Source organism: Erythrolamprus reginae, chromosome 2 (assembly GCF_031021105.1).
Source record: "Erythrolamprus reginae isolate rEryReg1 chromosome 2, rEryReg1.hap1, whole genome shotgun sequence".
NCBI lineage: Eukaryota > Metazoa > Chordata > Lepidosauria > Squamata > Dipsadidae > Erythrolamprus > Erythrolamprus reginae.
The window spans coordinates 164,699,510-164,716,772 of record NC_091951.1 but is presented as its reverse complement, the minus strand read 5'-3'; the positions used below and the strand labels follow the sequence as shown (position 1 = coordinate 164,716,772).

Genomic DNA, 17,263 nt, shown 5'->3' with positions numbered 1-17,263 from the left:
TGAAACAATTTGTGTCCAGGATGTGAGGGGTCAGTAAATATTTTACCCGCTCTCTTTTTGACTCGTGCAGTATACAGGTCCTCAATGGAAGGCAGATTGGCAGCAATTGTTTTTTCTGCAATTCTGATTATCCTCTGAAGTCTGTGTCGGTCCTGTTGGGTTGCAGCACCAAACCAGACAGTTATAGAGGTGCAGATGACAGACTCAATGATTCCTCTATAGAACTGAATCAGCAGCTCCTTGGGCAGTTTGAGCTTCCTGAGCTGGCGCAGAAAGAACATTCTTTGTTGTGCTTTTTTGATGATGTTTTTGATGTTAGGTGACCATTTTAGGTCTTGAGATATGATAGAACCTAGAAATTTGAAGGTCTCGACTGTTGATACTGTGTTGTCTAGTATTGTGAGAGGTGGAAGGGTGGAAGGGTTTCTCTTAAAGTCTACCACCATTTCTACGGTTTTGAGTGTGTTCAGTTCTAGATTGTTCTGGTCACACCACAAGGATAGTTGTTCAACTTCCCGTCTGTATGCAGATTCATCATTGTCTCGAATGAGTCCGATCACTGTTGTATCATCTGCAAACTTCAGTAGTTTAACAGATGGATCGTATGAGATGCAGTCATTAGTGTATAGAGAGAAGAGAAGTGGTGAGAGTACACAGCCTTGGGGGGCACCTGTGATAATTGTACATATATCTGATGTGATTTTTCCTAGCTTCACCTGCTGCTTCCTGTCTGTTAGGAAGCTTGTGATCCACTTACAAGTGTGTTCAGGTACCGCTAGCTGATTTAGTTTGGTTAAGAGAATGTCCGGTACGATGGTATTGAATGCTGAACTGAAGTCCACAAAGAGGACCCTGGCGTAGGTAATTGGAGATTCAAGATGTTGAAGGATGTAGTGTAGAGCCATATTAACAGCATCATCTGTTGATCTATTTGCTCGGTATGCAAATTGCAGGGGGTCTAACAGTGGATCCGTGATGGCTTTCAAATGGAACATCACTAGCCTTTCAAAGGTTTTCATAACTACAGATGTTAGAGCAACTGGTCTGTAGTCATTCAGTTCCTTGTTGGAGGGCTTCTTTGGCACTGGGATGATAGTCGAGCGTTTGAAGCAGGAAGGAACATAAATAAATAAATAAATTTCCCAGAATTTAAGAAACCAAGGGAAATATGCTTCTCAAGGTGAGAAGCAGCAACTGCTGTCTTACAGGCAGGAAAATGCCCACCATCACCAAATATTTAGCCTGGGAACTATCTATTGCCTAATATTACTGACAAGCCACAAAAGCAGCCCAATGGCAAGGCGTCAAGAGGACAAGTAGGAGGCCTCAAATGCAGAATAACATTGCCAATAATCTCTTGGGATCGTGCTGTATAAACACTGGTGGCCATTAAGATCATTAACTTTGTTGCGGCTTGAAGGATAAAATATTTTTATCCAATTAATTCATGTATATATTTACAGGGTGCCTGATGTTTTTAATGTACACCTCATGCTGCAACACAAAAATCATACTTCTGAAGCTAATCTGTGTAGCTGAATCTGGGTTAACAATCAATCAATACATGTTGTGTATTTTCTTGGATTATGTGGCCTTTTTTTCCAAAGACATCACATCCCAGTTTCAATGAACTATTTGTCAGGCTTGGAAACCATTTTTGGGGCCTTGGATTTTCAGGCCTGCAATATTTAGTGCTATGGGAAACTGGGAGGTGGATTGCAGGTAGCTGGGAAGATGTTTATTCGAAATAACATTCCTTTCTCCGAGAGTCAAGGCCGCTGCGCCCTGCATCTGGAGAGCTGTGACTGAGAAGCATCTCCAGTTGGGACAGTGCTTTGATTGGACCATGTGATGGACATGTGGGTGCTGGGGCAGGGACTTGGACTTTCTGTTGGGTTTTCCCAGATGTGCCAATATGACATCAGTAATAAAATGGAACTTTGAGGAAACTCAAGCCTTGAAGTTTTCTTTCGTTGGGGGAGTTCCTTGGAACCCTGACACCATTTATCACTGATGAAAACAGAGGAAATGTATTATAAAGCATGCTGGACATATAAAATAATACCACAGGTAGTCCTTGACTTATAACCATTTGTTTAGTGACCATTCAAAGTTACAACAGCATTGAAAAAAGTGATGCATGACTGGTTTTCCACATTTACAACCATTGCAGCATTCCTAGGGTCACCTGATTTGATATTTGGTTGCTTGGCAACCGGCATGTGTTTATGATGGTTGCCATGTCCCCGGGTCATGTGATCCCCTTTTACAATGTTCTGATAAGCAAAGTCAATGGGGAAGCCAGATTCTCTTAACAACCATGTTACTAACTTAACATCAGTGATTCACTTAAAAACTGTGGCAAGAAAGGTCATAAAGTGGGGCAAAACTCACCTAACAATTATTTTGCTTAGCAATGGAAATTTTGGACTCGAATGTGGTCTTACATTGCAAATACTACACTGGTCCTGTTTGTCCAGAATAATAATGAACAATTTAATGCTGAATGCTCTGATGAATTCCCTTAAGATATAAGTAACCTTGAGTGGATTTATCCTGTTTATATTGCTTGTCAGATACTATAATTCAAGAAACAGTTTTGCAGATCAGATGGGCTGCTCCATGTTGGTGGCTGATCACTGGTGGATTGTATTGTGCTTTTTATCATATGCGTTGGATATACATTATTATTTAGCCTAATTGTTTAGACAGTTCAGTCCATCTTCCAATAATGCTTTAGAAAAAAACAACTTAAGCATTTAATCCTGAGATCTGTAATAAATCACAGTGCAAATAATCTTTATGATCTTCAAATTCCATTCTTCCATTATTTGCAAATGTTCTTAATCCTGTAACTCAGTGGAAAGGCAACCTGTAGTGTTCCAGATGTTGCTGAACTACAACTGCCAGCATCTTTTACTAATGCTGATGCTCCCCCCAGGAGTTTTGCAAAACCTGTGCCACAGGCATTTTCTTGCCTTGTTTTGTGAAACCGGTTTGAAGAAGGGCTTTACTCAAAGGGCTTTACTCAAACATCACCAAAGCAAAGCAATTTTTCAAAACTAAAGATAAAATACTATTGACAAACAGATGTGACTTGTGACAAGCAAGAGGACAAAAAGAGATAAATGGAAGAAGCAACCTTGGTGGTTGAATATCACTGTTTTTTGAGGCCCACTGCATAATTCCCAATCATTAGAAAACCCTTGGCAACATTTCAACTCATGTTTCTGAGATAAGCAGCAATCCTTTTATCATTATTCCAACCACATATGGTAGGTCTGTTTCTTTCAGCAGATGTGATTTTTTTTTAAAAAAAAAGGAAATTAGACATGTTTACAATTATAGCCAGACAAAGAATGGTACATAGAAAATACATGGGGGGCAGCCTTTTTCATGGGTCTTATTGCCATAATAGTCTGGATTATATACTGTGTTCTTGCTGCAAAAACATTCATTTGCTGTCAGCGCTCCTGTGTGAAAACAAATTAGCCAGATGATTAATGAATATCAAAAACAGCTTGTGGATTCTCCACAGTGAAGCCTCAGCTTTGAGTGAAAAGTGGAGTTGGGGAAACTCTCTATGCTCTTTTGCCAGCAAAATGATTCATCTGTAAAATAAAGCTAGAAGAGATGTCTTCCTTGCTGATTATTTACTACAGCTAATCAATGTTCCCAAGTCTGTAAACACTATATTACTGTTTGCATACGCTACATATACTTCATATTAGACTATACTAGTTCTTGAGAAGAAGTCAATACACTAGAACCAAGTTGATCCTGATGTAGCAAGTTGCTTGTAGTAATAGTTCCCTCTATGAATACATCAACAGGGTATTTTCCTGCTTGCACCAATATATCAGTGTGGAAAATCGTATGCAGGACTGGTTTGATTAGCAATTGTGTTCAAACACAAAAAGAAGCTCTGGTGAGATCAAGAAGGATGCAGCTTTGGACAATGATGGGCCCCAGGGGAAGAGCCTTCTCTGTGGCGGCCCCGACTCTCTGGAACCAACTCCCCCCAGAGATTAGAACTGCCCCTACTCTCCTTGCCTTTCGTAAGCTCCTTAAAACCCACCTTTGTCGTCAGGCATGGGGGAACTGAGACATCTCCCCCGGGCTTATACAATTTATGCATGGTATGTTTGTATGTATGTTTGTTTAGTAAATGGGTTTTTTTAAATCAAACCGGGGTTTTTTAAATATCTTAAATTATATTTGGATTTGTTATAAATTGTCTTTATTTTGTTGTGAGCTGCCCCGAGTCTGCGGAGAGGGGCGGCATACAAATCTAAATAATAAATAAATAATAAATAATAAATGATGATGTGCAAGAAATCATCTCTGATGAACAAAGAAAGACAGAGTTGAATTGTTAAACTTCCTAAAATTGTATGCTATCCCATGGAATTTCAATTCTTCCGAGGACATTATTTCCAGAGGGTTTTGGTTGGGGGACCTTTTGATTGTAAAAAATATTCACCTTAAAATTTGTTATATTGTCTTTTGTTGCTTTGGTGACTTTTGAAAAAGTTTCTAATAATTGCTTCTTTTTTCACGATCACATGAGTGATCTTAGCCATTTAGCCAACTATCTCTATTATTCCAATTCAGTTTAGGTCCCTTCTGCTTCTCCTGAGGAATCTGACTGGTCTGCCACCTCCTCTATTTTGTTAGAGAACAAGAATTCACAGCAGATAATAAATAAAAATAAATAAATTATTGACTAAGCTTTGTACCACCCATCTCAGCATCCAAAATCACTCTGAACAAAGATATCAAAGGTAACAATTAACAAGAATTAGATAAACTCTAACTTTGCCAGCCAAAGGTATGATGCAGTTTTTCTTCAACTTCTGAATGTAAGTCAAAAAAATGAAAATTTGGGACACAAATAAATTTAGTAAGGGCTTGCCATGAGAAAACATTAAATCACTTTGACTTTTAGAAAGATACAGACACATCATATAAGTACAAGAGTCAGAAGCAGAAAATATTGTCAGATGTTAAGGTAAATAGAGCACTGAACACCAAGACAACTAGACACAGGAACAGTTTTTTTCCTGAACGCCATCACTCTACTAAACAAATAATTATCTCAACACTGTCAAACTTTTTACTAAGTCTGCACTTCTATTTCTACTATTTTTTTCTCATCATTCCTATCATCCTTTTCCTCCCACTTAGGACTGTATGACTGTAACTTGTTGCTTGTATCCTAAGATTTTCATTAATATTAATTGTTTCTTCATTACTTATTTGACCCCTATGACAATCGTTCAGTGTTGTACCACATGATTCTTGACAAATGTATCTTTTTCTTTTATGTACGCTGAGAGCATATGCACCAAGACAAATTCCTTCTGTGTCCAATAACACTTGGCCAATTCTATTCTATTCTAATTCTATTCTATAGGAAGAAATAAAAAATAAAAATATCACAAGAGATGGAGTTTTTCAATACAAAATCAAAATAGAGGGTTTTATAGAAGCAAGGAGTAATTCTCCTCATTTTAGTGATTATGAATGAGAATGAATGCTATGAAGCTCTAGATGCAAAATACCTGTGCGAAACACCAATGCACTGTACATACACGTAGAAAAGCAGAAGTTAGCCTGGAAGACCACCAGCAGCGAAATTTGTAGTTTTCCTAAACTATGAGGTAACCTAAGGTGGTAAAGGAGCACCAGAGCTTTAAAGAGACAAAAGGATTACTCAAAAGGAAGAGGAGTAAATGGTAAAATTTTTAAATAAATGAGAAGTAAAAAGCTCCTCCTCCAGAGCCTTATTCTATTCTCCTTAATAAAAGATAAAGGGGAAAAGAATAAGGCTCTGGTATCTGAGCCAACATGAAGAATGAATTGCTTGATGCTTTTACTTTTTATGGTACTGTGCCATAAGGGGGAAAGCCTAATGGTGGTACAGCTGAGGATGACTTAAGCCTGTCACATTCAAGGCCAGGTCATGGAGACACGGCCGAAAAAAGATGTTGCCAATACAGGGGTGAAAGGCCCTTTGTTAGCATTTTGCTTTCTTCGTTGAGCAGCTGGCATGTTTAGTGTACGCTGGCCTTTTCTTTTTATTTCATACATTTCTAACAGAGTCCTTTCTGTTATACTCAGCATCCTTTACTAAAGTCAGCTCATTCTTCATCCCATCACCCTTACAGTTCTGAGGTAACTTTCTGGACTCTTCCTTTGTGATGTGGCTCTCTTTCCATTTCTTGTATGTGTCTTTTTCGGTTCTCATCTCTTTATTTGCTTTTTGTGTAACCACGTTAGCTTCTCTTGCTGCTGTTCATTCTCCTCAGTGGGACTCTTCGTGAATGTCCTTTTAAACTTCCTTTAGAAATTCTCGGTCAGTCTGGACTCCTTTTACCCTACTTTGCTCTGCTGTGGGATTCCTTTCATCATTGCTCAGAGCCTATTACAATCCACTTTTTTGAATTCTAAGGATACATTGAAGTATATGTTTGACTAATCTCTGTTTTAAATTCCCTTAAAATAATTTCAATATTCTTAAACCCCCTTTTCCAAATATTCTTACCAATTTGCATACCCTCACCTAAGAATTTTCTATTAATTAGTAATTTAGTATTAAAATCCTATACTGTAGCTTTTATGAAGTTCCCTCAGTGGCTATTCAGATAGAATAACTTATAAGTTTGCTCTGGCTGGGCGCTGTGGTCCAAGCATTTATTACAACTCAGGAGTTTTGAAATTTAAAAAATGGGATGAACCAAGCTGGCCAAATTCCAGAATGTTCAACAAATAATGCCACATTTATGCAATCACTGGGTGTCTCTTTTAATGTCCCTATCAAATTTCAACATTCAGCAATCTTTGTTTCAGTTCTTTATTTTTATCTATTTATTTATTCATTTGTCCAATACACAAATACATAGGAAGAAAAATAGACATGTAGTAATATATATAAAGGTAAAGTGAACTAAGAGGAGAGGATATATGAAAGAAAGAAAATATATATGATAAGTGAGAGAAAGGAAATACAATTGTCTTTCAAAAGCAGCAAGATTTGCCATGCTAATCGCCATTTCTGCACTTCCCATTGATTTCCAGGGGATGATCCACTGTTCATGAGGAAGTTATGCTTTGAGTTCTAATCCATCTTTCACCAACTGACTACTACCAACTATTTAGTAATTAGTAATTTCTGATTGAAACAAAAAACAGCGGGGGATAGAAAGCTTCTCTCCATTAGGACAGATTTCCAGAGGTAGCTCAGATACTTTTATTTTCAACATTTTTATTTGCTGTTTAAATATAAAGGATTATCTCCAATCTTTTCGTCTTCAAAACAGAAGAATTTAAAAATATTTCAAGTAAATCTTATATTCCAGGATCCAATCTGGATCAGTCACTGAGCATTAGTCTTCTGAGTTTTCAGACTCATGCTGGAACCCATCTTCAGAATGTGTGAGGAGAGTAGCAGAGTAGAGAGACACATTTTGGTGAGAGAGAAGTTCCCTGAGGATAAACTCAGAATGAGTGGAAATCTCTGGTCCCAGTGATTGAATCCTGCAACATTATCTTGTGACATGCATACAGTATTTGCTTCCTTTTATGAAATCTTATGCAGGTAGTTCTCATTTTACAACCACAACTGAGCCCAAAATTTATGTTGCTAAGTGAAACATTTGTTAAGTGAGTTTTGCCCCGTTTTACAACTTTACTTGCCACAGTTGTAAAAGAATCTGTCAAGGTTCCAGGTAAGATCCAAATTAAAATCAGAATCCAAGTCAGGGGATTCCTCAAAGTTCCAATTTATTTCTGGAGCCATCCTGGCACCTACACCTGGGAACCTGGAATCTGAGTTTCCCACCCAATTGAAAGTTCAAATGCCTTGAACCCCCCACTCACTAACTTGTCACATTGCCCACTCAGATTGTGCCAGCATGGCAACTCCTTCTTCCACTTCCACCCAGGTGGTGGACATATGATGGCCTTGAATTTCTCGAAAGAATGCTTTGGTGCTGCATCTGCTCCTTCATGAAATCAACCTTCCCAAGTTCCCATAAACATCAGGCCTTCTACCACCAACTTCTGCACCGCCTTGACAGAATATTGCCTTTGTTAAGTTAGTAACATGGCTGTTAAGTCAATGTGGATTCTCCATTGACTTTGCTTGTCACAAGGTCGCAAAAGGGAATCACATGACCCTCAGACAATGCAACCACATAAATATGAACCAGTTACTAAGCAACTGAATTTTTATCATGTGATTTTGGGGGTTCTGCAATGGTTGTAAATATGAAAAATGATCATGAGGCACTTTTTTCAGTGCTGTTGTAACTTTGAATAGTCACTAAGTGAACTATCAAGGACTACCTGTATTAATTTATAAAATACCAAAAGGAGAGGAGTGAATTGATGAATATACAATGGCTGGTAACATTGTGCTTGTTATGAAAAAAAAATTACTGCTAAAAAAAATAAAAGTAATGGGATTGTGCATGTACTATAATTCTGCCAGGTAGTACTATTTACAGACATAGCATCCTATAGTCACAGGTTGCTCATCTTAAATTTTCCATCAAAGTGTTAAGCTACTTCTTCATCTTTCATCATACTCTGTCAGTCCATAAGAGGAAAGGAGTGATCATGATCTGACTCACAAGCAGCAAAGTACATCAAATATTCCAATATGGAAAATGTTTAACAAACTATTAATCATCACAAACATCTAATGAAGACATTGTTGCAGTTTGAACAAAACTGTCGAAATAAGGACTGAAAGATCACATTGATTTTCTACCAGCCCTCCTGATATCAAGTATAGCTAATTTTCTGCCAAAGTTCTGAAACCCAATCCCTGAACCATGAATATTCGGTTAGAAGCTGATTTTGGCAAAGAATCACATCTCCTTTACTTCATCTTTTCTTTGCCTGGCTTCCTCCCATCTCCCCCATCCATTGAAGAGTTTCCAAACTTTCTGGATGGAAATACCCCCTGGCTGGTTTTCCATCACAAGTTTATACTGGATTTGAAGTTGTTATTTTTCTTCCTGACATGTCGCCCATCAAATTAAAATTATTACAATTTTCTTTTGAAAAGTTACCTGGGGTTAAATCTAATTAAATGTCAGGACGTTGAAGGAGGACTCCAGAGTGTGAGAGGTCTGCTAGCAGAACTGAAGTGGCTCACACATAGAGAGTAATCAGAAAAAAAGATTGATTTCATGCCGTGATTTCAAATAATGCTAGATATCCGTCTGTTTAGGGGAATAAAATGGACTGGTGCCTGTTAAATATTAAAGTTAGGAACTCTACTTCATTGGTGAGGAGAGGCCACTGACATTAAATACATGTGTAAGGTATATCCTGGATCTGTATCAAATACTAACATGAAGCAAAGGAAAAGCTGAATTTGTAGGTTAAACTGAACTGTTTTTCCTCACGTTATAGAATCCCAGGGGTTGGCCACAAATGTTGCAATGCTCATCTAGTCATGTCTAAATCAAATTATGTGTTGCAAGGTATATGGCAGAGGTGGCCAAATCTCACCCCATATCAGCTGCAGCTTTGTATGAAATTGTATCTCTGCTTTAATCATTTTATACAGAGGGAATATCCTCCTTGTGATATGCAATATATTTTAAAACTAGGAATCAAAGAAGACTTATTCACTAGTGGAAGCTATATGATCGTGAGTGTTATGTTTGCAAGTTGTTAGAATAAATGTGATCGCTGATTGGAGCAGGCGCATCCAATAAGAAGCCCGCAAGCGCAACCAATGGGAAGCCGAGGCGTGACCAATAAGGAGCCTCCGGGCGCAACCAATAGGAAGCCCCGGCGTGAAGTCTTGAAACATTGTCACCAATCCCAGCGCTGGTAACAAAGTATATGAGGTGCGGTTTTGGCCGCTTGTTTTAAGTCACTACCTGCCTGCGAGCTGGTCACTTTAAATGTTCCTGATTATTAAATAAAGAGCTGTTATCCTCTTCATCGGCCTCCAGCCTCTGATTTAACAGTGAGAATGTCAAGTTGTAACTCCAATTACTTGCTGAGATAAAGGTTCAGTTGACAAACAGTACTGTGGTGTGCTGAACTTTGATAAAGTTGTGTTATCTATTCTGCACTGGGAAAGACCAGCTAGTTCTACAAGAGCAGATTAATTATTATAGACTCCAACACTATGCATCAGTATGTATTTTAAATCAAGGTCACCAAATTGTTAACTTAATATAATCCTAGATATCAGGGATATACAATATTACACTTTGGTTGATGAGAACAAAAAGACTCCCTAAAACATGATATTGTTCCAGAGGTGGATTCCTACCAGTTTGGGTCAGTTCAGACAAATAGGAAATTGGAATTGGCTCTACAAACCATTAGTACCAGCAGGTTCACCACACCTCAAACCCTTGGTCACTGCTTATTCACCCACCCGACGCTTCTTTCAGATGGTAAACTGACCGGAGCTGGGAAGTGGCAGGATGGCAAAGAAGCCACTCAGCCGCCTGGCCTCAGGGTGCCAAAAAGTCCCTCCGCCAGTGAGAAGAAAGCTGTTCATGCATGAAGATGGTGAAAGCAATAGAAGGTCTATTTGGTGCCCTTTTCTGAGTAGAAAAGATGGCTCTCAACTTCCAAATTCAGCAGCAGGCTTGGTCCTTTCACAGGGCTGCTTTTCTCTATGTCCTTAAAAGCGCAGAGCAGTTTTTAAGGACAAAGTCAGCATACCCGCATAGAGGTAAGAGAACAAATCACTGAGGAAAGGAGCCCCCCCTGAAGCTGCCAGCGTTGCAACTGCCCCCCCTCCCTACAGCTTGGAGCTCCAAGCTGAAGAGATACTCGACTTCTGCAAAGAAGTGGCAGCTCTGGGTGTGCCACACCTGCTTCACTCTCCTTGAGAGCCACTTTGCAGACAAGGTGCAAACAGGCTTTCGAAGAGAACAAAGTGGGAGTGGTGCAACCAGAGTTGCTGCTTCTTTACAACAGATGAGGATGGAAAAGTTCGTTCAGGAATGGCGAGGAAGACAGCCGGTCAGAGGGAGGCATAGCCCAAGTATGGGAAGTGAAAGGGAGAGATAAGAGAGAGCACTGGGCAGGAGCCACAGGAGGAGGAGATCGACGGCTCTTCTTCTTCGCCCCTGCCTGAAGAAGGATGCTCTCCAGGGAGCTCTCCACCCTAACTCAGAGATGGCCGAGGGTTGGTCTCACTTCTCTCTGCCTCCTTCTCTCCTCAAGCCTGGCAAGGAAGCCTGCTCCTCCCAAGCCAGATCCACCCAAGCAGAGAGAGAGAGAGAATGAGAGACCGGAAGCTCAGCTGATCTGCCTATCCCTCATCTAGGAGCAGCAGCAAGCATGAGGCTGCCATCTCTTCTGGATTAGCCTTAAACTCCACCCCACATGGTCTGAGAAAAGGAGCTTTATTTTTCTCACTCATGCTGGGGAATGTAGTCCTCTCTGCCCTTAATTGCTTCTTCTGGCTCAGGGAGAGACAGCTCAGCCAAGCTGGTCTCTCTCTCTCTCTCTCTCTCTCTCTCTCTCTCTCTCTCTCTCTCTCTCTTTCTCTCTTCAGTTACAGATGTACAGACGGGGAGGCTGCTGGGCAGGTGGCCAAGAAGGGTGTGTCATACCATCCCCTCAGATCCTGTGGGCAGCTATATTGCCAAGACACCCTGGGATCGCCCTGAGGAAAAATCCCACCACCAAGGGTGAAGGGGAGTGCCTTTCCCAGTGAAGGGCTACCAAATGTTTTACTACCACATTGTGGGCGAGGGTTATGCAGGACACACTGCATTTTCATTCAACGTCTTTCAGTGCAAATTGGGTGCTCTGGGATGGAGCCCTATTTTCACTAATCCACTGCATTCCCCTCATCTGAGCAGTAGCCCACCCCTGGCCTTTGCCCTCTACTATCACAGCTCAGGGCAATGGACTCAGCCACCTGCATATTTATTTTATTTTTTATTTATTTATTTATTTATTAGATTTGCATGCCGCCCCTCTCTGTAGACTCGGGGCAGCTCACAGCATACAATAAAACAATTCATGACAAATCTAATAGATTTTTAAAAACATTTTAAAAATCCATTATTAAACCAGACATACACACAGACATGCCATACATAAATTGTATAGGCCCGGGGGAGAAGGGTGGGGAATGCCTCAATTCCCCCATGCCTGATGGCAGAGGTGAGTTTTAAGGAATTTATGGAAGACAAGGAGGGTGGCGGCAGTTGTAATCTCTGGGGGGAACTGGTTCCAGAGAGTCGGGGTCACCACAGAGAAGGCTCTTCCCCTGGGACCCGCCAAATGACATTGTTTAGTCGACAGGACCCGGAGAAGGCCAACTCTGTGGGACCTAATCGGTTGCTGGGATTCGTACAGCAGAAGGCGGTCCCAGAGATATTCTGGTCCGATGCCATGAAGGGCTTTATAGGTCAAAACCAACACTTTGAATTGTGACCGGAAATTGATCGGCAACCAATGCAGATTGCGGAGTGTTGGTGTAACATGGGCATACCTGGGAAAGCCCATGATTGCTCTCGCAACATTACATCCCCCTCCCAGCCTTCTTCCGTGCCTCCATGCTGCAGCAGGTTCAGACTGGGATGCCCCAAAACAGTGCAGAGGCTGTATGGATGGAATACACACATACATACAAAAACCCCATAAAAATCCCTGTGCATGGAAACCACAATGAAAAAAAATCAGCTTTGGGGTTTGGATAGTAAGGTCTTTAGCTGACCCCCTCCTTCGCTCTGCACCCCTCCCCGGCCAGATCTGTTTTGCCATAGTTTACATGTGGAAAGATTTCCCAGCTGCGTCCCACCGGTCCCTTTGACCCACCTGCCTAAGAAAGTGTCTGCTTTTGATTTCTGTGGCCATTTCTTGAGGAGAGCACCAAAGTGAACACAGGAGGAGCAAAGAGAGCCATTTCCTTTGCAGAGATGGCAGAGGGATAGGGGGTGATGCTTGGTAGTGGTGAACCTTGATGGTGTAGTGGTTAGAGTGCAGTATTGCAAGCTCCTTCTGCTGATTGCTGGCTGTAGTTCACCTCTTCAAATCTCACCAGACTCAACGTTGACTCAGCCTTTCATCCTTCCGAGGTGGGTAAAATGAGATAGCAGATTGTTGGGGGCGACATGCTTACTCTGTAAACCCCTTAGAGAGGGTTTTAAGGCATTGTGAAATGCCAAGTTCTTCCCAAGTTCAATTATCTTAGGTAATTGTAGTCAATTATCTAAGGCAGTGTTTCCCAACCTTTTTTGAGCCGTGGCACATTATTCATATTTTCAAAATCCTGGGGAACATTGAAAGGGGGTGGGCGGGAGGGGCGGGCTAAGGAAAGGTTTGGACAAAAAAACCCTCTCTCTTCCTCCCTTTCGCTCTATTTCTCCCTCTTTCTCTCTTTTCCTTCCTTCCCTTCTTTCTCTCTCTCCCCATCCCTCTTTCTTTCTTTCTTCCTCTCTTTTTTGCTCTCTTTCTCTCTCCCTCCTTCCCTTCCTCTATGTCTTTCTCTCTCCCTTGCTCTCTCTCTCTCTCTCTCTTGCTATCTCTTTCTTGCTTTTTTCCTCTCTTTCTTGCTCTCTCTCTTTCACTGTCTCTTGCTATATGTCTCTTTCTTTCTCTTTGCCTCTCTTGCTATCTCTCTTTCTTTCTCTCTCTTTCTCTCTCTCTGTCTCTCTTGCTATGTCTCTCTTTCTTTCTCTTTCTCTCTCTCTCTGCCTCTCTTGCTAAGTCTCTCTTTTTCTCTTGCTATGTCTCTCTTTCTCTATCTCTCTTTCTCTGCCTCTCTTGCTATGTCTCTCTTTCTCTCTCTCTCTGCCTCTCTTATATGTCTCTCTTTCTTTCTCTCTCTCTCTCTCAGCTGACTGCAAGCGGGAGCCCTGACAGCAGCAGCTGGACGTGCTGCTGGACACCGTATATGCCAGGCCCGCAGCGCCAGCATGTACGACGTCCAGCAGCACGTCCAACTGCCACCATCAGGGCTCCTGCTTGCAGTCAGCTGAGAGAGAGAGCTCCCTCTCGCCGCTGCCTGGAGCTCCCTCTCGCCGCCGCCATCTCCCCGCGACTGCCTGCGGCCGCTGCAGCCACCACCACTCCGCTCCCACCGCCAGTGCCCTCCAGCCGGGCCACAAAGGACACTTGCCACCGACACCAGGGAAGCTCCAGCTGGGCGGGACGCTGCCGGTGCCTCCATCCTGGGGCTCCCACTCGCAGCTGTCCCCCAGCTCCTGCCTGATGCCGCGGTTTCTGGCGCTCTCCTGCTGGGCCCCAAAGAAGGAAGGCGGGAAAAAGGCACGAAGAATGAAGCTCTCCTTCTTCCTGCCTTCCTTCTTTGGGGCCCAGCAGGAGAGCGCCGAAAACCGCGGCATCGAGCAGGAGCCGGGGGACAGCTGCGAGCGGGCACTCCAGGTCGGCACCGGCAGCGCCCTGCCCAGCTGGAGCTTCCCTAGGCGCTTCGCGGCACACCTGACCGTGTCTCGCGGCACACCGGTTGGGAAACACTGATCTAAGGTAGGAAGAATTGAAGAAGTTATAATGAAATTAAAGATTACATTTTGAAATATGTTGATTCATAAGAATGGAATAAGTGTTCTATACCTTAATATCTACCTATATCTAATATCTGTTCATAGTATATGATGTTAAATAACAAACCAATAAAACAAAACAAAAGCCAAGGATGCTACATTACAGTCCCACCTTCCTCCAGAATTCATATGCTAAATTACAGTCCCACCTTCCTCCAGAATTCATGTGGATACCTACGATAGATTTATTATGTTAAATGAGATTTCCTTTTAATATTACCATTGTGATTGACATCTTTATCTGAAACAACCAGAAGCTTTCCATATCTCATGGTATATAATTTTATGTTTTTAGTGTTGAAATTACTTTCTTAGAAATCATTTTTAGACTGATAGTCATTCAGGGATCTTGTATAGACAAAAGAGGGAATCAAGTAGACTGTTTGTTTTTTCAATTTCTAATCAGATGTTTTAGAGATTAAGGAAGAACCAAATGAGTGAGGGGAGGTGGTGGTAGCAGAGCCACATTTACCCTTCCTTGCCTTCCCCCTTTCTTCCACCTCATTTCCAGCATCATGTAGCGAGTTTGACAAATGATGATGTGTAGAAAGAGTGCATTTGGGTCTCAGACCATTAGCACATTATCACGAGAAAAACAGAAACCCTGGATGGTATCACTGGAGACCCATTCAAAATTCTTTGAACGTGAGGCATGGAGGAAGGTCCATCTCCAAAGTAACTGTGGCATGAACCGGAGTTAAAATCTCAGAGAGGCCCAGGTGAAGACACCAAGCATTGCATGAGAAACGGACAGAAACAACCCGTTCTGCAAAAGGAAAGAAGGGCTGCTATTTCTCTCTGGGGACCTGGATACTGAATGATTTAATGGCTACCTGTAGGAAATGCCTTTTGGTTTATTGCTTTCTTTCCGTTTTATGAGAGAGAAGTGAGATGCTGACTCTTCCCCATTTCCACCTTGCTTTCCAAACTCGGCAGGCTTCGCTCAGCCACAGCTTGAGTCCTGTCAGTGATCTTCCAAAGCCACCTTGTCTGCAGATTAATCTATCGCAAGTTGACTGACCATGCACTGAATAAAAGAAAACAATTTCTACATGTTTCTTTGAAAGTTTACTGTAAATTACAGTTAATCTTTTAGTTTAGGATAGGGTTCTAGAAATAAATGCCCCCAAAATGCCCATTTATATGTGAAGTTACTGTACAATTCCTTTGACTAAGGCTTATCTTTTTTTAAAGCATAGCTAATACTGCACATTTAATATATAGAAAAGCAGTCTAATAACTGCAATGCAAAATAGATTAGATTATATCATGTATGTTTTCAGCTAGGAAATTGCAGGAATAACACTGGCAGCTATGCATGTATATATTAACCAGCACCCTTCTCAAATATAGCACCATCCAGATATATTGGTATGGTACTACCAACATGTTGGAATAATTATGATAACATATTTAGAGAACATTGTATCTGGACATATAGATTAGAAAACCCTATTGTAGAATACCAAATAATACTTTCATTTAGTGCTACAATCTTTAGGCTACTTTTGTTAGAAAATTAGGCATGCATGAAACAAAAAGTGTTTTCAGCCTGAAAAAGATAGTCCTACTTGAAAAATCCAAATGGATTATTTGGGAAGACTATACTGAAGCATTTTGAAAGTTCTAATTAGTAAAGAATATGAATTTCAAAAAACCTCCATATCTTCCACAAAATGCAGATTTGAGTCCATGGGGCTGAAAGGTTTAGAAGTACAAGGTTATAAGGAAAGTCTCCTTGGGATTTTTGGCATAATCATGAATCACTCCCTCCCCCCACCCCCAAGTAGATCAGCCTTCTGGAATTAACAAATGAAAACTAACTGGGCTAGGTCTGACATTTGAAGACCAGAATATAAAGCTGGCTTGTTGAAAATGAAGTTGTGTTAGAAATAGCCTCCTCTCTATATGGTCCAGTGACAAAATGCCAGAGCTTTTATAGCATACTCTAAGACTTATTTCAGACACAGTTTTTACTCTGACCTTAGTCTTCTTTGTACTATTTGGAACAGAAGGAAATTTATTGCTATCTTGGCTAGCAATAAATTTCTTGATATACCTCTTTTCTTTTCTGCTTTGCACCCTGCTTTGCACCTTATTTGGTAGAAGGAAAGTTTAGTGAGTCCCATTTCTCTGTCATGCATAAACGGCTCCTCTAGCGGCACATAATGGATCTTAATCTCTATGATAGCTACTGTGGAAGAGCAGGCTGCCTGGAAAATGGTCAGCACCTGTGCTGTTGTTGTCCTGTCTCTTTAAGAAATTTCCCCAACCAGCTATAAAAAGAGACACAGCTGGATGATGTAGTGCTTGTGCGTTTTTGAATGTGGAAGTAAAGCAGCCTAAAACAGCTACAGATCATTTTATTTAACAATACTCACAAGAAGTAAAACAACTCACAATGTGTAGTAGTTGGAACCTTGGTGGTAGCAATAGCAGCAGAGAAGAATAGAGTAGTGATAGCAGTGGGTCTTGAGAATCCTGTGTTGGCTCTTTTATGTTTGGAACTCACTGAATTAAGCATAGTTAAAAGAACTTGTTGCAAAGTGCTGGAAGGGCTTGGATATCCAATACAGGCTAGCAAAGGCAGAAGTGGAGGTAGCTTAAACACAAGGATAAAATATTTTTAGTTTTCAATATTTCCTGAAAATAAAATAAACTGCGGCTATAAAAGGGACTTTGGCTTTTGCAGAGCT

At 41.2% G+C, this 17,263-nt stretch overlaps 1 long non-coding RNA gene across 1 annotated transcript in view; it reads right to left on the bottom strand.

The window, feature by feature from the left end:
• Positions 1-16,747, bottom strand: part of LOC139158659 (uncharacterized) — a 101,118-nt gene extending 84,371 nt beyond the window's left edge. Inside the window, exon 1 of the long non-coding RNA XR_011557732.1 lies at positions 16,627-16,747. This is a non-coding gene — a long non-coding RNA (uncharacterized lncRNA). The remainder of the gene's footprint in view (positions 1-16,626) is intronic.
• Positions 16,748-17,263: the final 516 nt, after the last annotated feature.